The following is a 22,425-nucleotide window of genomic DNA, read 5'->3' as shown; positions in this document are numbered from 1 at the left end:
CCAGGGAAGCGCTGCTGCAAGAAGCCCTGCTGGTTATTGTGGTGTTCAGGTGGCAAACAGCCACCAAAACATCTCAGATGGTTGCTGTGGTTGGTTTCCAAAAGCCACCACCAGCCCAGCCATCCAAACCCAGGTTCCTAGAGGTGGCCAAGCACTTCCTAACACGCAGCACAGAGCTACCCGCAGGAGAGAAATCAGGCAAAGGAGGCTGCCTCCGACCTCTGGTGGGAGCTGGTCGCTTTGGCAAGTTCAGGGCTTCCTTCAAAGCAGAGGGATCAAAGCTGAGCTGTTGGCGGTTTTGTGCATCAGCGCTTTGGAAAGTCCCTTGCTCCAGCCAACTGGCAGTGGAAGCAAAGCAGGTAGGTGCTGCTCTCAGTCATGGTCTTCTCCTGTCCTCCTCAATGCCTGAGTCCTGTTCTGGCTGTGGGTGTGCTCAGAGAAGTGGCAGAAAACGTGGCACATCCATCACCGCCAAGGTGAATTTATTGACACCCCCCCCAGTCCCACCAGATTCTGGAGCCAGCTCTGCTTTTCCTCCTTGCTCCCATCATTAGCTCTCAGCTGCTGCAGAGAGAAATCTCCAAAATAACTTCGCAAGGGAGTTCTTGCAGATCTGAAGACTTGAAAAAAAAATAGACTGTATGGGAAATGGAAAAGGTGAAGAGAAAAAAACAACAGGCAGTCAATAAAAGCTTTCAGGGAAGAGATAAGAGCAACAAAACAGAATGGCTTACTGCTAGCTAAAGGTGTGGTGGGAATGAAAAGAGCTTCTGCAAATGTCTGGAGGGGAAAAGAAATTAGAAGAGAAGTGTATCCATTAGTAAATGAGTGTGCGAGTGTATTATTCATGGCTGCAAATATCTGAGCTGCAAAAGTGTGACATTTTTACTCCTATCTGCCTTTAGTGGCAAATTTAAGAATTTCGGATGGCAAGGAGGTAATTAAGACCTAATAAGGCAGCTTTTGGCTGCCGCTGCACCCGCTCGGCACACGAGGGAGGTGGCGGCACCCCTGCTGCGGCTCGCCCCGGTGAGGCCGCTGCCTGCTCGCAGAGCTGCAGCCCAAGTGGGCATGGGGAAAGCCAGGCAGACACAGCACCCTGACCCAGGCAAGGTGCCGCATCCAGTGATTTAGTTGAATTTTTAGTATCACCAGGTGCCCTTCACTGGGGGTCACTGCTTTTCAGCAGGTCACCGCGGCCCTGAGGCCTTGTGGCACCGAGGGGCCTTCACCGGTGCCCGTGGAGGGAGTCAAGGAGGGCAGAGCCCGGCGTGCCTCCCGTTTGCGGCTTGCTGCCAGCACCACCACGACACGGGCGTTAATTAGTGTGCTTGGCACCTCCCCGCGGCCCGGCCGCAGCCGACGGGCAGCCCGCCAAGCGCGCGGTTCTGGGGAGACGCGCTGTCGTGCTAATGGCCTTACACCGGGCCTTAAGTAGGCCGGGGACCTGCAGCTCTCCGAGCGGGAGGAGCGCTTCGCTCGCCTCTAATTAGAGCAATTTCTCCATCCAGGCATCGCAGCGGGGCTGCGATTCCTGCAGGAGGGGACGGTGCCCGGCTCTGCATCCAAAGCGAAGGCCAGCTGCGCGACCCGGGCGCTTCGTAGCAGAGAAATGAGGGTGGTTTCCAGAAGAGCAGCCACAGCTAGAGCAGATCCAGGGGATGAGAAGAGAATATGTTGTGACAAACTTCGTTCGTGAGGTGGCCGATGTTTATTGAACCACAGAGCGTGGCAGCTTCGATGGGGTATTTCAGCAGAGAGCATAACTATTTCGGTATTTCTGAAAAAAAAAATTAAAATTGGCTCGGCTGTAAATACTAGCACGCAAAAGCACGCTGCCTGGAGAACCCAGCCTGCAATGATAAATGACTGCTGAGTGCTATTTAGGGCACGGGGGCCTAAGTAAGTGCCAGGGAACTAAATATCTAGTTGAGCCTTGGCACCCTCACAGATGAGTTCAAAGGGGGATGGCAAAGGGAGCCGCCGTGGGCTGCCTCGCTGCTGGGGCTGGTGAAGTCCCCGTGCTTGAGAGCAGTGCTGGGAGCCACACCATGGTCACCACAGCCTCCTTAGAGGGTTTGTTCATTAAACCCCATCAAACAGGACATGGATGTGGGCAGGAGATAGCACAAAAGCCAGATACACCATGTGGATGCGGTGGGGACAACCCAAAAAATGTTAGGAAAACGTAATGGGCATCGAAAACAGAGGGTTTGCTGGGACACCCGGCATTTGACAGCCTGCATTGGGAAATCCCTGCTGAGCTGGGCTATCCAAACAGCCTGGCCCCTGATCTCTCCATGCACAAGTCCATCTCTTCACTGAGGTGGCCGTGCTCTCTTCCCACCGCTCCCTTCCCCAGGCAGGGGAGGCTGCAGAGCTGGCAGGAATAGGGAGGAGCTGAAGGGATGCAGCAAAGCTCATGCTGCTTTTACCGAGCACATCTAAAGCACGAGGCCAAACCGTTTATTTACGGTCTGGCTGATGTGCAAAACGTTGACCATGGTGAATGCTGCTAGAGAGAGAGCAGGCACCCTCGGGAGGGAGGCTGGCGCAGTGCCTCTGCTTGCCTCGTCCCTCCTGTACCCGTGCAAAAGCTGCTGCAGCCTTGCAGGAGCGGAGCTGCTGCACGCAAAAGCACAGTGCAAAACCACAACGGGCGCTAGCATGAGAAAAAGGGAACTGTGCTTGAAGAAGTGCTCTCGGTTATTTCGCGGGTTGACTGGGACAAGCTTGCAGGAGCTTGAGCCTGTGCACGTGTCCTGCCCCAAAGCATTGTTGCTTATTATCAAATACCTGCAAAACACCACGCCAGGCCACTGCGTTAAGCAGATACCTGGAGGGAAGTGAGGAAGGTCTGCGTAAGGGGTATGTGGGTGGAATGAGGAGCCATAAATCCACCACCACCATGAATCTCGCTAATTTAGTTAAGCCCCTATATTTATTCAGTGCTCCGTAAGGCCTTGATTAGAGATTGGCTGGGGAGACATTTGTTTTAGATTACATGCAGCAAAGATCTCGTGCCTCCGAGAAGGCTCTGCTGTGTATCACTCCCAGGTGTTCAAATACCACGAATCAGATCCCTCAGTATTCTCATCTTTGGCTTAAAATAAGAAGAAAATAACACCAGCTCCTTTTCCATTTGTGTTTGGCTCTTGCAGCCTCTGAGGTACCTCGGTGGCCACTCCAGGGGTTTCTTTGCAGACCCCATGCTCTGAAGCACCCTGAGAAGCAGGAAGGGCAGAGCAGGGGTGCTGCATGTCACCCCCTCGCCCTCCTTCCCGGCTCATGTTGATGTTAAAGGCAACTCCTTCAGGCCTGAGCTTGTTCTGTCCTTGAGGCATCTGTGGTATTTCGGACCCACACTCATCTCCAGCAGCCACGGCTGGGGAACCAGCAGCCAGCAAAGACTTTTTTTCACTAGAGTCCTCCGGTCCCTCTTAAACCTGGAGGGAAGCCCTTCCACCATCCCTGCCTCCTTTCACCCACAAAGATCGCTCACCACAGGAAAAACAGGTTTAAATAAGCAAAAAGGAAAATAAAAGAGCGCTCAGAAGGGAAATAGCTCTGCAAATTAAGACCCAAAGAATCCCGGAGGTATTTGATGCTTGAGTGGCTGAATGAGATGCCAGGCAAAGCATTCGGAGTCACTTATTTATTTAAATTGGCATGGGGACACTGCTCAAATTTGCTGCCTGCAGCTATCCAGCAGAATGACGTGGGCATGGCAGGCTGGGGGGGCAGAGCCCCATCTCAGGAGGTCTAGGGTGCCTGTGCTATGGGGCTGCCCGCAGCCACCTGCTCCAAATAAATCTGGGGGAGGGAGGTAGCAGCAGCTGGGAGTGGGGGGTCAAAGCTGTCCCTCCTAGAAGTCCTACAGGGCTGTTTTTGGGGTTCTCCTCCAAATACCCCCTTGGAGGTCCCCACCAGCCCTCTCCTGCTCCATGACCAAACGCGAACACTGCAGCACAAAGCTGTCGAACACATGGGGCACGGAGCAGCAGGAAGCAGCGATCGATTGCCTGAGGTTTGATGGGTCCACATACAATCAGACCACCTCATTTTCAGCCACCAGCCTCTTCCTGGCCTCCTGCGGCTCAGGATGTAGAGAGCAGCCCGTGGGTTACTGCAGCCTGTTGGGACTGACCTGCAGAAATTCAGGCAGCTATGTAAGCAAGGAGAATTTTGTTTCCCTTCCCAAGCTGGGCTTGAGCTCAGCTGCATTCAGAGTAGAGGTTTGTTGGCTCAAGGTGGAAATGAAGGTGATCTAAACTCAAGCCCAGCTTTGTTTAACTGTGTTACGCTCTGCTGGCATTGTACACTGTTTTCCAGACTAGCACCAGACTAGCATTTTGTGTGGACACGTTCCCAATGGCTTTCCAGGCGAGGAGCTATGATAAAAACCTAACCTATTATGTTGTAGGGCACTTCCTCTTTCCCCTCGCATAATCAGAGAACAGCATTTATTTGGGATATTTATGGTTGCAAGGAATGGTACCCGCGTCGTATGGCTCACCAAACTAAAAGGAAAACCCCACAATTAAAATGCAGCTAAAGAAAACACGCGAAAACCAAGATGTGGAACAAATCCCAGCTTGAATCATCTGGCTCCAAGACCTGCGTGGAGCCCATTGAGCTTGAGCTAATATCTATTCACAACATGCAAGGAGCAAAGACAAATAGGAATGGCCTGGAGCTAAAGTTTCACTGTGCCGCATCCGGAGACAACACCGACCCCTCTTCTGCTCTGGCACCGGTCGGGACAATGTTCCCTCCATGCCCTCCTCGTGCACTTCCAGGAAGGCCTCATCCCCTTTTTGCTCCCTTGCCTTGCATTTTGGGGCACACATACCTGCTGAAACCTTTTTTGCAAGGCTAATTGACCCCGCAGGATGCGATCTGCTGCCAGCACAACGTCAGCGCATCCTCCCGCTCCCCTGACCTGCAGGACTTTGTCACCGTTGCAGGCAGCACGAGCTGGGTGAAGGAAACAGACAAAGTTAAGCCAGCTCTCATGAGCAGAACAGGTGATGGAGAGGATGCGTACGGCACTGAGCCAGATATTTTGGAAGTGCTCAGGAGGCTGAAGCTGCTGGCGGGGAGCGTGGTGGCGACAGGTAGCTGGGCTGGGTTACCTTTTAAATCTGCTCAGCTGCAGGCGGAGAAGATGCGATCAGACCTTTAGGTGTCATTTCCTTTCCAGCTCTCTGTTTGCTTCCTAATTTCGTGTTTCTGGGAATCCTTCCCAGCTCCAAAGATGGGTAAATCTTGGCGAGGGCTCTGTGAGCACCGCAGCTCCCCGGCAAGCTGCAGCCCCCCAGGAGCGTGCCCAGGCGCTGGGCAGGGCGAGCAGCTCGCCGCAGCGTAACTGCATTGGCCCTGCAATAAGCTGTCACTCCGAGCAGGGTTTAATAGCTTCATTAGATTAATGAGCCTGGATGAACCGAGCCTGGGCAGTTCAGCCAGTGCAGCTGGAGCAAGCACCACGGTTAAGCTAACATAGCCAAATTTTGCCAAAGAAGAGGCCGAACGCTGATGGCTCTCACGCCTGTCCCAGACACATCCCCAGGAAACCTGACTCGTGGCTGTGCTGCTGATGCTGATCCCGCAAGTGCCTGTCACTGTCTGAAGTGGTATCTCTGGGGTGCTCTGATAAGCCTCCGCATCTCACAGGCACTTCAGAAAAGAGCAATAAAATAAGATGGCAAACAGCTCGCCAGCACACTGCCCCAGCCCCAGGCTGCCCCAGCCGGTCGCTGTTGCAAGGGATGGTTTTTGGGCACTGGAAGCACTCTCTGGTACCTGCCTCCAGCCAGAGCCGTAGCTATGAGAAAACCCTGTCCGACATCGATAACTCCCCTCCGCAGTGTTATCAGAGGCCTTATCAACGCACGCAGCTGGTGCCGGCTGCAATGAAATTGGTTTCAAGCCTGTTTTCTTTGCAATTCCTCAGCTGGACATGCTTGTATCAGTCACAGGGGCCGGGGAAATCGATCTGACCCGAGTGGAAGCGCATTCGATTGGCAGCATTTTAACTCATCGGGCTGAAAATCCCCCCTCCTGCTCTGCTTCCTACACAGGGGTAACCTTGATAGCTAAGCTTTGATGCTGCTGGTGAGCACTTGAAGCCCACCAAAGAGTTAAATCTTCTTGTGCCTCGCCGAGGCCACCGCGAGCTTCCTGACGTTTCTCCCTTCAGCGGTTTCTCACCCGCTTGCTGCAACCCTCTGAGAGCCGCCCGAGCGCGCTGCTTTCGTTGGGTTTGCAGCTGAACGGCCCCGTGGCAGGCCCACATGTGAGATCTGCCTCAGGGACCTGGGCCTCACGCCTTCCCGGGGAGGCTGTGGTGCAGCGCTGAGGTGGGCACCGGACCCCGGGGCTTCTCTTCCTCCGTGGGTGTTGGACCTGGCCGGCATCAGCAGCTCTTGGATGGCCCCAGAAGAGCCCAGTTGTCCTTCTCCTTCCCTCCCATGCCAGCACGGGGGCTCTGAGCCACACCTCGGTGTCCCCAAGCATGCAGCTGCCACCAGGCTGGACAGGCCTGTGGGGGAAGGAGGTGCTTCTCGCCTGGCAAGTGGCTGGGGGAGTTCAGACAGAAGGAGATGGGGCAAATCCCAGCGAGAAGACAACGTGGAAGCAGATGAGCTGGCCCAAGCACACACACTTGGGTTTTCCCCTCCTATGTTGTGATAAAGTGCCCTCGCCACGGATGGGATTATTTGTGCTGCCTAGCATGACCCGGTGGTACGAGCCCATGCTGAAAATCGCTTTGCCTTTAAGATCGTCAGCTGAAAAAGAAAAACGAAACAAACAAACAAAAAACCAAATGCATTTCAGGAAATAATCCAGGGAGCAGGGCTGCCAGAAACCCCTAAGTGAGAGCAAACAATCCTTATCTGGCAAAGTTTTATGTTACTTAACAGCAGCGCAAGTTTAAAGGCATTTTTTTTGTTGTTGTTGTTTCTGTTGCACACAAGGCATCATTTCTGGGTGGATCCTGTTATTAGTGTTGGTCCCTGAGTATTTCTATCAGGGTGTTTGTTCATCTTCCCCTTGTCTCTGCTATAGCCTGATTGCTAGGAATGGTGATTGCCAGCAACTGTAATTTTTTTAGATCGGAGGCCTCAGAGCACTCAAGGAAGAGATAAATATCCTTGTCTTACCCTGCTGGCTTGGTGACCAATGACAGAAATGTCACTTTGTTGTTTTCCTCCCTGCCACCAGCAGCGCAAAACGAACAAGGGCATCAGATTTCAGGAGCGCTTGGCTCAAAGGGGGACTTTGTTTGTGGAGTCGGGCTCAAAAAGGCGTTAAAAGGGCTGGGATCCCAAAGGGGGAAACCAAGATGACCTTTTGGTGATTTTCTGCAGAAAGGGCATCAGCGAAAGTTGGGCTCCGCGGCCATTACCCGGGCTCTGTAGCTCAGTGCGAAGGAGTTAACCAAATGTCAAACTCCTTGCGCGCAGGGAGCCCAAGAACCACTTATCAGCAATGGCCACATGGTGGAAAAAGATCGCATAACAGCGGCGGAGCAGGAAGCATTTATAGTTAGTTCCCCTTCGCAAAGGGACATGCGGAGTCACCCACGCCTGTACCAGCAAGGAACAGCCCCTCGGATGGGCACCAGGCGTCCCGACAAGTGATGGAGAAGCGCCTGTCCTCCTGCCTCTAGCTGGTACGTCCTAGGGGTAGACCCTGTGGGGGTTTAGCAGTGGGGCTGGGGATTAAAGCCCAGCACCCACCCGACACCCTGCCCGGAGGAGCTCGCCCACGCCTCCCACCTTTAGCGTTGCCCAAGAAGAAAGAAAACAGGCCCACCGAAATCTGAAAACACACATGAAAAGGCTTTGCCTTCAAAGCCTTGCACCTGGCTAGGCTCTAGCACGGGGCTGGGGGAGGCACAAATATTTGCGGGGCTGACTGCATCGCCGAGGAGTGCACGCTGCCTTCAGTCGCGAGCACACAAGTTTCTTGGGTAGCAAATGAGCTGGGCTGAGGCTCAGCTGTGGCTGGGCGGTGTTTTATCTTGCTTAACCCATCGGAATTCATTTGCATGTAGAGGTTTGGATTTTAGACCATTTAAGGTTAACTCATTGCAATATGGTAATCGGCTTCTTCCCCCAGGAGCAGCCGCCGGGGGTTAGGGAACGCGAAGAGCAGAAGTTGCTCTGCGAGTGTGGGGTGAGAGGTTTCTGCCACCTTCGTGGCTGGGCTCGCTGCACCCCCGGGATGTCCCTGCAGCTCCCTTCCTGGCCCCAAACATCGTGCCCAGAGCTCAATCCCTCTCTCCCCAGCAGGAGAGGGGCAGGAAGCGAGCACACAGGGCACGCTCTGCATTCTCGCCCTCTTCCCGCTTGTTGGAGAGCTCATCCGAGTCGCTTTGCTGAGAGATATCCTCCTCGCTGCCAGGTTTGGTTGGACTTGGCCGGTGGATTCAAACCGTATTGTGGGCGGCTGATAGACAGGCAGATAGACAACGTGATCGTGAGAGCTTCGTTTCTGTAAGAAATCGGGCTAAAAATGACTCCTCATCCCGAGGGAGCTTGTCCAGCATGTCTCAGTCTGAAGTATGCAAAGCAGAGAGAAAACACTACAGAGGCAGCAGTGGTTAGGTTGCTAATTCGAGACCCACAGTCAAATTTCTCCCCTACCACAGACTCTCCGATTGGTCTCCAGCAAATCATATAACTTTTCTAATCCTCAGTTCCTTTTATGTAAAACAGAGCCAAAGGTTTGGGGTTTTTACCTTTTGGAGGTGGTACGATGGCTACATAAATTAAAAATGTTGAGGCGCTTGGATGCTACATCTAAGCCTACAGCCTCGGTCTGGTGCCATCAAAGCACCTAAGATCATTAAAATAATAAAAAAAAAATAATAAAAAATACAACTTCTGCTGTCTGGGTCCACAACCCCAGACCCACGCGGGTTTGGAAAGAATATGCAGGGTACCCGGGTGCACTGGTGGTGGTATTTCAGCCCACACTGCACCACTTCTGCATCGCTCTGGTCCAGGGTAAGAGTAGCAAAACCTTGTCTTTCCCCACACAAAGGTTGAAAGGAATGGATAAAATTTCCTCCCCCCCCAAGTCTTTGCAAGGGTGTAAGAGAGGTGCAGATGCCCCGGGGAGGCTGAGGGACCTGGCTGTGCAGTTAGGAGTGCTCGGTGTGGCAAACACTGTTTGTCACAGGACAGGGGAGCTGTGGTATTGCAGCTGCCTCTCTGCACGGGGATGCTATTCTAGCTCCCATTTGTGGTCTGATGCTCCTGAATATTTGCAGTCGCTGGGTTAACCCTTTAGTTTTCTTTCTGATTAACATGTAAAAGTAGTGGCTGTCTTCAAACTGCTCAGGGAATAATATCTGAAGCAAGAGATAATGTACTGCAAGCTAAGGAGGTCCGAAACTGCAATGCTTTCTTCCCATCAGTGTCAACCTCCTCTTCTGTGATGGGCGTTTGCTGGCTGGGGGAAAGGAATCGGAAATTGCTGCCCATCCCTAACGGGATTTGTGCTCCCAGAGCTGAAATCACCTACACAAGCAAGGCTAATGCCATCGCTTGCCAGCCCTCCCCCCCCAAAAAAAAAGCTGTCATGGACCCGACGCAAATTGAATCATGGCTGCCAAATTCCCCTGGGGCTGCGGGAGCTGAGGGCTCCCTCCAAGCCCAGCTTTCTGCTAGGGACCCCTGGCTGTCCTGGAGAGCATCCTCCCATAGATGAGAGACCTCATCCCAGTCCCAGAGATGGGGATGTCGTCGTCTTTGAGGTGTGTTCCCACCAACATCACGGAGATGGAGCCTTTCAGGGTCCTCAAGGACTCGCATTGGTGTTCTGCCCCAAAATTATCTCTCTCATATGGTGAGAACTTCACTTGTTGTACCACTGTCTTCCTCCTCTGTCCTCACTCCTCTCCCGCAGTCCTTCTGCAATGCTCCTGAGGCACTTTTGAAGCCAGGTCACCCCCGGGTGCCTGCAGCCCTCCTTCCACCTGGGTTTGTGGAGGGGAAAATTCCCCTTCACTTCTGCAATCTCTTTGTGCGAGCTCTGAGACCGTCTCAACCTTGGCCTTAAAATTAGGATGGCCACTCCTTGGTGCTGGCTGGGGAAGATGGCGAGGACAGGCAGAAGATGGGGCCGTGGCGCCTCTTCTTCCTCAGCCATCTCTTGCGGATCCCCGTCGGGATCCCACGGGAGCGGGTGGCAGCGGTTGGAGAGCCACTTGCACCCGCCAAGCAGCCCCAGCTCGCCCATCTGATAACCGGCAGGTTGGAGGGGCGTTGGCACCGCCGCTTTGTTTTTGAGGCTCTGTTTTTCTAAATTTCCAGCAAATTGCGAGGAAGGGTGTTCTCTGGCGCTGCTTCCTTTTGACCTTTCGTTAGCTCCCGGTCGCAGGGGGTGAGGTCCCACGCTTGCCTTTCGGCGAGTTCGCAGCCGTGTTGCCCAGCCGAGTTTGTTTTGGTTCTCCTTGCCTTTGTTTCCCTTTCCACGGATCGGCCTGACGAGGAAGAAGGCAGGGAAAAAAAAAAAGTCGAATTAAGAAAAGGCAGCTTTTTTTTTTTTTTTTGCGGTTCGGGTGCAGGCGCAGGCTCTATTTCTGGCACCGCTGCAAACTTCCTGCATGTCGCCGGGCAAAGCAGCTCGCACATCCCCACTTCTCCTTGCCTCCTGCATAAAAATGATAAATGAAAATTAAAAAACAAACAAACAAAAAAAACACACACAAAAAAAAAGCAAACAAAAAAAACACAAACAACAAGGAGCGCTCCTTCCCTCCGCTCGCACGGGGAGGGATGCTGCCGCACCGCCGGGCTGGGAAAGGGAGGGGGGGGGGACCGGCCTGAGGGGCTGCCCCGCATCTCGGTGTGGGTTGGGGAAGCCCCCCCGGGGGTGAAAGCCCCCCCTCGGGGTCTCCTTTGTGCGGGGAAGGAGGCGGGGGGCGGCCTGGCCGCTGCCCCGGGGGAGGGGAGCGGGGGGCGGCGGCAGCCCGGGGGGGGGGGGGCCGTCGGGCGCGCCGGGGGAGGAGACAGGCGGGGAGGGCGGCACAAAAGGGGCTGCTGCAGCCCGGCTCGGCTCGGCATCCCCGGCCCTAGCCGTTCCCCGCGGCCGGAGGGAGGAGGAGGTAGAAGGAGGAGGTGGTGCCGGGCCGCTCCGCTCCGCTCCCTCCGAGGAGGAGGAGGAGGAGGAGGAGGAGGAAGGCGGCGGGGGGCTGCGGGCTCGCCTCGCCCCGTTCCGCCGCGGCCGGCTCCGAGCCATGCCGGGGGGCGGCGGAGGGGCCGGGGGCGAGCGGCAGCCTCGCCCCGCCGGGGGCCCGGCGGGCACCGACGCTGCGCCGGGCGGGGGTGAGTGAGCGGGGGGCTGGGGGACGAGGGAGGGAAGGGAAGCAGGGAGGGGGGGGTCGGGGGGCGAGCACCCTCCCCGCTGAAGTTGCCCCGGGGCTGCGGGACCCCCCCCCCCCAGCGCTCCCCTTTCCCCGCAGCCGCCACCTGCGAGTTGTGGCTGCGGCGTCATCCCCTGCGGGCAGCGCCGAGCCCCCCCCCCGCCCCCCTTCCTTCTCCTTATTTATTTATATTATCGTGGTTTTTTTTGCTTATTTTTTTATGTTCCCCCCCCCCCCTTTCTCATCTCCCTCCCCATAATCCCAGCATCCCCCGCTAGGGAGCAGCGGCGGTGGGGAGGAGGGAGGCGATGCCGCCGGCCCCCTGCCCGCAGCTGCCGGGGACGGAGGCAGCCTCCGGCCGGGGCACCGCAGCCCAGGCCCGGCCTGCCGGGGGGGGCACGACACGGGCTGGGGCTGCGTGCCAAGCCTGCAGCAAGCGAGGAGTAACAGGAGTGCGTGCGTGGGAGGGAAAACACACAGACAAATACAGCGTGCGGTCAGCATCCAGCGGCCCTGCTCCGTCTCCCCATCTCCCCCCCGCTCCGTCTCCGCCTCAGACCCACTACGAGCCCCCCAGGATGAGAGCTGGCTGCGAAAGGATGCGGGCACCCAATTCCTCCCAGCTCGTGTTGGGTTGTTTGTGGGCTGGGAAGAGCTGCGTGTCCCCGCTGGAGTGGCACGGGCTGGCGCAGCTCTGTCCTTGCGAGAGTTTCGCTCCCCGGGCGAGCGTGACAAGGGTGATTGGAAACACGGCATCTGCTGCGGCTCGGGACTTGCTCAGACAGCTCAGCAAGGGAGGGAGCGGGATGGAGAGAGGCACCTCTCGGTGCCTCATCCTGGGGTTTTCCTCCGGGGGTTTCCACAGGCTGTGTTTCCATGAGCCTCGCCTGGGAGCACTGCTCCTTCCCAGCGTCGAAGCTGGGGTCTTGCACTTCTCCTCCACCCCAGGGCAGCTCTCGGGCCACGAGAGAAGCCCGCACAGGCAGCTCAGTGTGGGTGCCGAGCACCACCCCTCCCAGAGAATGGCCTTCCAGTTAATGCCAAATCCCTCCCTTTGAGTGGGAAGTTCAAGCCCGTGAAAACACTCCGTGGCACGGCTGCTAACAAGTACGACTTGAGTCACCAGGAACCCCCAGCCCTGTGCAAACTGAATTTCAAATTCCCACCTACTCTTGTTCCTGCTTGCCCCATCCCAGCAGGATGTGAGTCAGCGGGGACTTTTTGGGCCCCCTTCTCAAAGAGCAGCTACCGTGACCTGTAGGTCCCACCCTCAGAAGTGGTGTTCAAGTCCAGCTGGAGCCCGTGGCTTGTGAGTCACTTGCAAGTCCCAGTTGCTGCCAGCTCCTCCAAAAAGAGCTGAAATTGCACAGGACCTACCATTGCTTGACCCTTGGACAGCAAAGAGCTGTCCTGGAGGGGGTAGAAAACCCAGGGGCTTCCCACCCTCCAGCACACCTCCGGTTTCCAAAGCTCCCTGAGCACAGCCGTAGCACCTGTGCTGTATTTTCAGCCTCGGTAGTAGTGCTGGGAACATCATCTGAGTGAGAAGCAGTCCTGTGAGCTATTCCTGGGGAGCCTGCAGGCTCCCCGTAGCGATATAAAGCAGGCTTTGAACGAAAGCCATCGCGAGCTGCCCGACAGGAGCAAAGCTGGGAGTCCGCCACTGCGTTGTCATAAAAGTCCCTCGTAGATTTATGGCCCTTCTATGCCCTCGGGTGATTTTGCAGCAGTGGTAAGCAATCCACTGCGAGGTATAACATTCCCTCCCCGTGAGGACTCTCAGTTATACCTGCACGGCTTGTTTATTAATGCCTTGGATACAGCAATTATATCCTTAGGAGAGGGGAGGGGTTTGGACTTGCTGCAGGTGCGCTTTCTTGCCTCGCTCCAAGTGCAGTTGCCCAGCTGCTGCCTCGCCTGCCTGCCTGCACCCCTTTGCTCTGAGGTGCCCAGAGCGTGGGGAGCCCGAACCAGGTGGGGTTTGGGGCCTGAGCCGCAGCATCCCTCTGTCCTTCCCCACAGATGTTGGTACGCTTGGGAAAAGAACGAGTTGGCTGTGCGGTGCGTGAGGATCGCCTCAGCAAGGCGGTCAAGGAGAGGAGGTAGAAAATTGTGGGTGTATTTGCACTTCAGGAGATGGCCACGACTGCGGTCGTTTATCTAGAGCACTCGTGCCCAACAGGGGACGGGAATAGCAGGTCTGGGGGCTGCTCTGCTGTTGCAGAGCCCGCTTAACGTACCCCAGGAGCGTGGCCGCTGTCTTTGGCGAGTTTGCTTGGGGAACGTCCGTGTGAAGTTTGTGTGCTTGTGCGTTTCCCGTACTCCTTGTGTTTATCCTTCCCCTCCCGTTCCCACGCACAAGTGGTTGCATACGGCGTGACTTCGTGGCCTGCCAGATGGGCGTCACATGCGTATTGCGTGTCTTCAAGGGACGGTTGCATGACAGGCTTAGGTGGGTGTTTGCTAGGTGCACACCAGTCCTGCTGGGTACGCTTACAAGAGAACACCCGCCCTTTTGTAGGGTTTATGGCTGCAATAAATTTGGCATGTATAAGCAGCCGTGGGTGCAGGAGTTGGGAGTTGGTCAGGACAGCAGGCTTGGGTGTTATTGTGCGTGTTCACTGCGTGAAGGACACCGTAGTTCAGACAAGCTCTCTATCTGTCCCTCCCTTGCTTTGACCTGTCAGCAAGCAGAGAGAAGCTCTGTCTCATGGCGGGGTTTATAGCTGAGTTTTCAGTGTGTTGTGTCTGAGCTTCCTCCTGTCTTGAGAATAGCATCTCTAAGGTGCACCTGCTATCAAAAAATTGATGTTTGTGTTTTTCCCCCCCCCACCCACCCCTCGTACACTGGATCGTAAAGGTGGAGGAAGGAAGCGAGGGAATTTGGTGATGGACAGATGGGGCGAGCTGGGCCAGCATTATTTTCTGAAGGCTGCTTAGGTTTTAGGTGGGGTTGCTCGCTCTAAAATGAGCCCTTTGTACATTGTTGGAATCCGTGACCCAATCAGTGGGACGTAGCTGGAGGAGGTGGTGCTAACGAAGGCTGGTACAGCTGACAATAACTCCGGCAGAGAGGGCGGCGGGGGGGTACTGGCTGGCACAAGAGGCTTCTTCACATCTTTAGGTCAATATAAGGTGCTCGGAAGGGCTGGTTCAAGTTATCAGCCCTGACTGGAGAGGTAAGAGTGTGTGGCTAGTTGTCACCACCTGCTTTTCCCTACTGTCACCCATCAGTTGTGTGACAAAGTCAGGCCACACTATTTGTTCCGATGACAGGATGGCATCTTGTGGTACTCCAATGAAGCTTAACAGTGGGGTCTGAAATCTAGGGAAGGCGTGTGCAGGGGGCAGTGCAATGCAAGGGGACATGGGGTGCATCCTAGGAATGCCAAGTGTTTCCACCCTGGATGCTCTCGGGGAGGTGGTGACACATCTGCAGCGCACATGTGGGCCGTGCTGTCAGGTTGGTGCTGCAGGCTGGCCGTGAGGAGCCTGAGCAGAGCTGCGTGGCGGGGCTAAGCCTGGATTGTGAGCGGTTCTGGGTCAGGTTTGGGGGCACTTGGACGGTTAGGGGAGTGTGGGGCTGGGGCTGGGCTGTGCTGCAGTAGCAGTGCTGCACGGGGTGCCAGGACCAGGTGCTTCTCCCAGGGATCAGGGCAGAGCTGCAGTCGGAGATGAGCTCCCCCTTCTCCTGGAAGAGGCAGGAAGAGATGCTGCATGTCAGAGCAGTGGTGTAGGCTGTGCAAGAGCACCCCGTGCCTGTATCCCTCTGAAATGGACCCTGCTTGCAGCTCTCAGGAAGAGAGAAGCACGATTTCTTCACCTTCCTTTTCTGATTTCTTTGCGCTCCCTGCAGTGCAAACCCTTTACTTTCCCCAAGCCGCTTCTGAGCGCAACAGGTACCTCCAAATGCCTGGACCAGGGTGGGTATGTTCTTGTGCTCAGAAACTTGCCTGGTAGAGCTGACCGGTGAAAGGGAGTGCAGCTCTGAGCTCTCACCAGGCGGGCTGCAGGAAGAAAAAGCACGAAGGGAACTGGCTGCCTTACAAAAAAACAAGGGCTTGTTCTTGAGCCGTGATTTAGGAAGTGATTATTCTCTGCTTGAGGATAGCAACAGTCACCTGAGCTGCTTGCTGTGGGGGCCTCAGCCTTTCATACCAAGATAACATCCCCCCCCTGCAGTTGAATAGGCAGCTTGATGAGCTCGGTTAACGTTTCCTGTTTCCCCAGCTAAGGGAGTGTCCGGGCCAGTGTCTAAATAGGCTTTTTGCAAAAATCCTCCGTGACTGTGGCGTCTGAGCAAACTGAGCTCTGCCAGAAGCCTCTAAAGCAAAACCTGCAAGCAGTGGGAGAGGTGGATGTGACTGTCCGGGGGGGGGGGGGGGGGGGGGGGGGAGGGGGGAGAGGCAGTGGGGGCAGCTCCTCTTGCTGAGGATCATCTTGGTGCATTGCCTTTTATGACAAGGTTTCCTTCCAAGAGCCTGTTAAGCTTCTCTTAATTAAAAAAGCCCGTTAGTTGGAGGTAGAAAAGTGTTGCTCCCATTTCCCACCTAGGGAAACTGAGGCAAGGAACAAAGCTGGGACATGTCCAGAGCAGCACAGGCAGGGGCTGAGCACGAGAGCGATGACCGAAGCGTGGCATTTCTTGTCCTTGCTTTGCTGCCGGCCATCTCAGAAATCCTAAAGGATACCCACAGGCTGGTTGCGGGTCCTGAGGGGTTATTGATAGCTTGTAGTCACTGCTTGCACCCTGCTGTCCTCATCACAGCTATCGTCTCCTTGATCTGCTGCCTAATCTATAATCCCAGCACCCTGTCATTTTTCCTTGGTGTGCAAATCCTTGCAGATTGGGCCAGGGTCAGCGAGCATAATCAGACTTTGTCATCCCTGTAAGGATTTGGGGTCATATTTGTCTTGGGGTGTTGCCTTGTGTGTGTTTTGCATGCTACCAAAGCCTCAGCAAGCGGGTTTGAAGCACGTTGAGAGACCTAATGCAAATGAAACCCACTGCATAACGTCTTCGGCAACTGTGAAACCTGTGATCTAAGCGCAGGTATCTGCCGTGCTGACTTTATCTGCGTTAGGATCCCCTGTTTCGACATTCAGATACTGAAACCGCACAGAAAGCAAGCAAGACAGCGTGGCAAACAGGCAGGAAAGGGAGTCTCTCTCCTAGATGCTGAGCCCTTTAAGAGAGAAGGGGAAGGTAAGCTGGAGCCCTGAGATTTTAAGCGGGTTGTGCTGAGGCTGAAGAGAGGGCTATGGCAGGGCTTTCGGTTCGTGCTCTGCCAGAAGGAAGGCTTCTAGCTGGGCGCCAGGGAAAAGGAGGACAGAGGCCCGTGCAGACCGAGCATGTTGGGCACGGACGCATCTCGGAGCCTGCGGGAGCTGGAAGAGGTAGGGGCTTTGGAAGGGCTCGCCCGCGATGGTGCTGTGTACCAGGGGGTCCTGAGCTCACTGAGCTGGCTGCACGGGGTAAATCAGGAGAGCGGCACCCCAGAGTGATCAGCACGCAGTTATCAATGACCCCACTGCCAAGGGGAAACCTCGTTGGCCCCGATTTTTGAGGGAGGCAGCATCTCCCTCAGGCAAAAAGAGCGGGGCAGAAAAGCGGGGAGGGGATTCCGCCTTTTGGCTCAGCCTTCCCCACGCGTTATTTGTGCTAGCAAAGCTGTTTCCTCTTTGCTGCCCCCGGAGCATGTTCAGTTCCCTTTTCACCTGCCAAGGCAGCCCCTCTCTCCTCTCTGCCTTGTTGTGCCAACGCTGCACGGGCAAGTGGCACCGCGCAGCCTCCCCTGGAGGGGACACGAGCTGCTGCTTTTCCCCGGGGCCATGTGAGGTCTCTGGAGAAGAGGTGGCTCAAAGGAATTGCTGTTTCCCCATCGGCCTGGTGTCCCCAAATACCTCCCGTCGTGCTGTTTGGTGCAGGCCTGACCGTAAGCGGGCGGCCGTCGTGTTCTGGTAGATGTGCTGTTGGCACAGAGCCTCTGTGGCCTTGAAATCCCTGTGTAGCAGCAACTTTTGGAGCAAGGGTTGACCACACCTGCGTTCAGCCCGGCCGGGGGGGACGATGGGATTGCTTTTGCATAATTTAGTAGTCTCTTGAATTATTTATAGTGCAGTTGTGCTCTGGAACAGAGTCTTCTTGCTTCCCGTGAGCGCTGGGGGGGGCGGAGGGAAGGGGAGTTTGTCAGGCATCCAGGTTCGCTCACTTCGTGATGAGGAAGTGCTGTGGGTTTCCTTTCTGCCCATGTTTGTCTGCCTTTGTGCAGCTGAGCCACCTCGTAGATGTTTCTGTTGAAAACAACAAAAAAATAAAAATGCAGTTTTGGTTTCTGCACCGTTCAGGTGTGTTGTTCTGCTGAGCATCTCTGTGGCTTGGGCTTCCTGAGTTCAGAGTGCTGTCTTTGCAGCAAAGAGATGATGTCAAGCTGGAGACAGTGAATCTAGTCCTTGGATTTGGTCCCTGACTCAATTGCAGGGCTGTGCAATGGATCTAGGGCAGGGATCATCAGCACTGCTCTCTGAAATATTCGGAGGCTTGAGAGCTTTTAGTTTTTGAAGGCCCATGTTGTCCTGCCAAAGAGTTTATTTTTTTTAGCTTTGGCATGACATGGCACATCGGATTTTACAAGAGAACATCAGGACCTCTTGACTTGAAAGACAAGGTGATCGAGCAGCAACCTGTACAAACTGCACAGCTGAAATTCCCATCATTTCTCAGTTATTAAACCCTAAACAGCAACCAGTTGAAGGCAGAGGGGGATTGGGGTGGCTTTTTTTTTTTTTTTTCAGGCTCTTGCAGCGGAGGAGCATCACGAAGATGAATTGCTGCATGTACTGCATGCACTTCATCCCCTTTGGCCCTCTGCCTTGTGGTGGCAGGTTGCTGTGCCATGCAGGTGAGATAATCCTGCTCCTGCTTAGGTGGTCCTGGTGACTGGAACATGGCTGTGGTCTGCTCTGCATTGCACGTCCTTCCTCTTCACCACTGACTCTCATGGGGGGTTTATACACTAGCTCTTAGTGCCTTCCTCTTCTCCTTCATTTCTGGCGTGGCCGGGCAGCTGATTTGTCAGAAACAGAGTTCAAGATAAATGTTTATGTTATTGAAGACCTGAAAGGGGAGGGAAGGGGAAAGGAACTTGGCCTGTAATCAAGAGGTGGTGGCAGTAAACCGCACTGTCTGTCCTTCTGTTGAACAGAAATGCTTGGCTTCCCTGTTTTTGTCCTCATGCTGTTGGTTTGTGGCTTCTACGTTTGGGAGAAGTTGGACATATAATCACCAGAGGTCCCTCAGCCAAGCTGTGCTCTCCCACCTGACCGTGGCCTGGTTCTCAGCCTGAAACAACCCCCTTTCTTTCATTACATGGCTTTACCTCCTGTCAGGGAAGCTGGCTAAATGCAAAAATTCCTCCTCGTCTTTCCCCGAGAAGTAAGGCAATGTTAGGGAAGACTGGGAAGAGAAGTGGTATCGAGGTCTGTGTGATGCCCAGGATGACCTGCTCTCAGTCCTAGGCGCTCAGCTTAATCTGGAGATCAGGGTAGTGCTTTGCCTAGTGAAAGGGGATGTTTGCACAGAAGAAGTAAACATATTGTTGAGACCCAGGCCTGCTGCAATGCCTGTAAACAAGATCCAGCCATCTGTGGGAGGCAGAAGAGAGATTTATGTGACCCTGAGTTAAGTGCATTAGGAGGCTTTTGATTTCATTCTGGGAAACTTCCCCTTTTCGTGGTGCCATATGCCTGTTACCGACACAGAGCCACTACCGAAGATTTGATTTGTGTGGGTTTAATCCGAGGGGCTGCGATGCTGCAATCAGGAGGATTACATAAGCAGGGGGCTGCGGCTGCACGCCGGAGCCCGAGGTGCTCTGCAGAGCCCCGTGCCCTTTGCCCGCTCCAGAGGTGGGTGTCTGGGTTGGTTCGCTTCTGCCTTGGGGGAAGGCGTTGAAGAGCTCCCTGCCTATCAGCGCTTTCCTTCCGAAAATAATAACCAAGTGAAGCGGCAGCGGGAGATCCGGGCGGCACTGTGTCGAGGTCTTGCCTAAGTCTTGAAAGAGGAAATGAAGAACAAAGGCAGAAGAGACAAATAAATAAGGGTCTGTTCTTGGTCCAAGAAAAATTCCCATGGGTTGGTGTAACGTCCTCGGGAAGATGCAGTGCTCCCAGGGCTGGGGTTGGTTTTTGTGAAATAAAATGAAAGGGGAAAGGAGGAGGGGATCAGGGGTGGGAAGGAGAGAGAGACACCTTAGGGAAACCTCTCAGCATGGAGCCAGGTTTCTCCGGCTGTTCCCGGTGAAGAGGGGTTAATGCTTTTTGCATGGGGTTGGCTGGTCACCAGGCATTCAGAGAAGAGGGGGACCCGGGGGCTGCCAAGCAGGACCCCTGTGGCCTGAAAGAGGGGGAGGAGGGGAAGGTGGAGTCTGGGAATGCTCTTCCAAACAGTAATAGATGGGCTACTGTGGGAAAATGAGAGCACTGCCAAACCCCAAGTGGTTGGTGATGGATGGGGGAGGAAAGAGGGCGGGGATGGAGGGCCAGCTCTTCGCTGTGGCCGCCAGGATCTCGCTGCTGTTCCATGGCCTCTCTTTATTTATTGTCTTTCTGGGGTTTAATTATTCCCCTCCTCGACCGAACTTGGAGAGCTTTTATCCCGGGGATGCACAAACAACTGCCACCCATTTCAAAATAGCTGGAGGCAACGTGGTTTCTGTCTGGGTCTGTGTGCTCTGCCCATCACTGTAGCATCAAGTGCTTCTTGCTTAATTCCTTCTTTAGTTGTCTCTCTCCAGCCTGCAGGAGATCAAAATCGCCTTCCTCTGGTCTGCTCAACCTGCACCTCCCAGATCCTTGGGCTGTCACCCGGTCCCCAGGACCTCTCCTGCTTTTCTTTGCTCACTTGCATGATCTGGTGCACGTCTGCTGTGTGCCCTCATCCTCAGCTCCGAGTTTAATCTTGGCTGCTCGTTTTGGAGCTGTTCTCAGGATTCTTGACTTGTATCCCGCTTGCTTGACATATGTGGACTGCCTGCCAGGGTCTGCTTTGAAAGCAGTTGTCTGCTGCTTCTTCCAGATCCCTCCTTGAGATGTTCTTCTTCCCTGATGCTGCCAGGAGAAGTTATCAAGCTCACGGCAGTTGAATGGGAGCCTCAATGGAGACTTGGTTAGATGAACCATGCTTAAAAAATGTCCTGACTCTCTAAGTATCTGAGGATGTAACTGTATGATATGACAATTTTTGTGAGAGAAGTGAACCTCTGAAATCATTTAGGAAGTTTCTGCTGGTCAACTGCTTGTTCCCATCCCCAAGCACTTCTTGAAGTTTATTTTTAACTTAGATTGGCTGCTGATTTGGGCTTACAATGCAAACTTTGATATGATTGTATTGACAACTGAATGGCGGTGAGCTTGATGGTGGTGAGTGAGGGGAGAGAACCTATGAAACCACAGCCTGTGTTTCCATACCCATCACTTGGTCTCTGAAAGCATGATTTTCCTTTATCCTCTGATGCAATGGTTGTGTCCTGCCCCGCTCTGCAAGACACTGAAACTAGCTGGGAGTTCTTGCATACTTCTTTGATTATCCCGTGGACTGTCTGAGGACATAAGCTGCAGTTGCGTAGTCTCATTCCAGTTTCCTTTTGGATTCCTTGTCTCATGATGGAGCATTCTTTCCTTCTAAGACACAAGTCAAAAAGCAACAGAACCAGCAAGCTCCATTTTGCATTGCTATAACCACTGCACACTTGAAGCAGTAGTACTGCATTTGGCTGGGTTTCCCATCTTTGGAGGGTTTGTGTGTACATACAGAGTGCAGTGAGCAACCCCTCAGATCACCCTCTGATGTCCTGAGACCCAGTCTTGGGACCAAGAGGTGATGGAATCTCCAGAGCCATCGCAGCGCTCTTCAGGGAACTGGGTATTTTGAGGAGGCAGTAAGCACGGTTGAGGAAGAGTCCTTCCAGGATATCAGGTGTAAGTGAAGGAGAAAAGAGGATAGAAGTGCTATTTTTCCTTCAGTGGAGAGTCCTTAGCATAGTGGTGCTAAGAAATTCAAATTGTGGCTTCTGAGAGCATCTGAAGGATCAGAGTGTACTGAGGCATCCCTAGAACCATGGGAATTCCTATGGTGGGACTGGCCTTGGATGGGGAGAGAAGATTAGTTACCAGGGAGCCTGGTACAGCTGAAGGACACTAAGAAGAATATTTGTTAGATTCCAGTGGAGTTAGAAATCCAGATTGAAGTTTCCTTTAGTATGCAGTACTATACCCTTGTGATGTCCAAGTACTTGGATAAAATTAAATTGTGTCTCATAGGCCCTTCTTGGATTTCAGTAGAGTTTTCTAGTCTTCTCTGAGCAGATCTTCTTTTCAACCGGGGGCTGGAGAATTATATAATTATGTTGCTATTAGTATTATGGTAGTTAAAGTAAGAACAATCTGTTCAAGTGAAGGGATTTATAATGGACTCTGAAGGTGTTCAGATGTTGGTTTATTCTGGTGACTTCTGGAAGATCAGTCTTGAGACAGAACACTGTCAACAAAGGTCACTTCATCTCCAGGTCTCATGTGCTCTATACTGAAGGTTAAGAGCTGCATCATCACAGAGCATGTACCTGTCTTGCTGCGGTTGGGGATGTGGCATCTAAAATAACAAAGGCTTACTCCACTGAAGAGCAGGCCAAGACACTTTTTGAGAACAGTCAAAACAGTGAAAGCTCCTGGAAGGTGTGGAATCCAAAGGTATTGTTCCTTTACAAGGTGAAGAGGTGGGCAGCCATGGTACTTCAAAAAAAAAAGGGGGGGGGGACAAAAAAGTTGAGGCATCTGCACTGCATCCATCTTAGTTTCAGTATGTAGTGGATCATAGCTTCTGGTGTGGAGCACTTTGGTTTTCTACAAAAGTGCATAGGAAAGGAGACACCTTTTTTTCCTCTTTGACCACAGATGATGCTGGTCAGCTGAGGCATTGCTAGGCCTTGGACACAAACCTGATGCTTGGAGTTGACATGATGTATGCAATGTGTCCCCCTTCAGTGGGAAGG

General features: G+C 53.9%; 1 protein-coding gene across 3 annotated transcripts in view; it reads left to right on the top strand.

Moving 5' to 3' along the window:
• Positions 1-4,144: 4,144 nt before the first annotated feature.
• Positions 4,145-22,425, top strand: part of MGAT3 (beta-1,4-mannosyl-glycoprotein 4-beta-N-acetylglucosaminyltransferase) — a 29,110-nt gene continuing 10,829 nt past the window's right edge. Inside the window, exon 1 of one of the 3 annotated variants that reach the window (XM_040559159.1) lies at positions 4,145-7,675. The gene's annotated coding sequence lies outside the window, so the exon portion shown is untranslated. Of the gene's footprint in view, positions 7,676-11,060; positions 11,340-15,787; positions 16,775-22,425 lie in introns of those variants that run through there. The other 2 variants (XM_040559167.1, XM_040559175.1) reach the window with 2 other exon arrangements.

The sequence above is a fragment of the Cygnus olor genome, chromosome 1, assembly GCF_009769625.2.
Source record: "Cygnus olor isolate bCygOlo1 chromosome 1, bCygOlo1.pri.v2, whole genome shotgun sequence".
Classification (NCBI taxonomy): domain Eukaryota; kingdom Metazoa; phylum Chordata; class Aves; order Anseriformes; family Anatidae; genus Cygnus; species Cygnus olor.
Note: the sequence above shows the minus strand (reverse complement) of the source record. Positions and strands in the feature narration are given on the sequence as shown.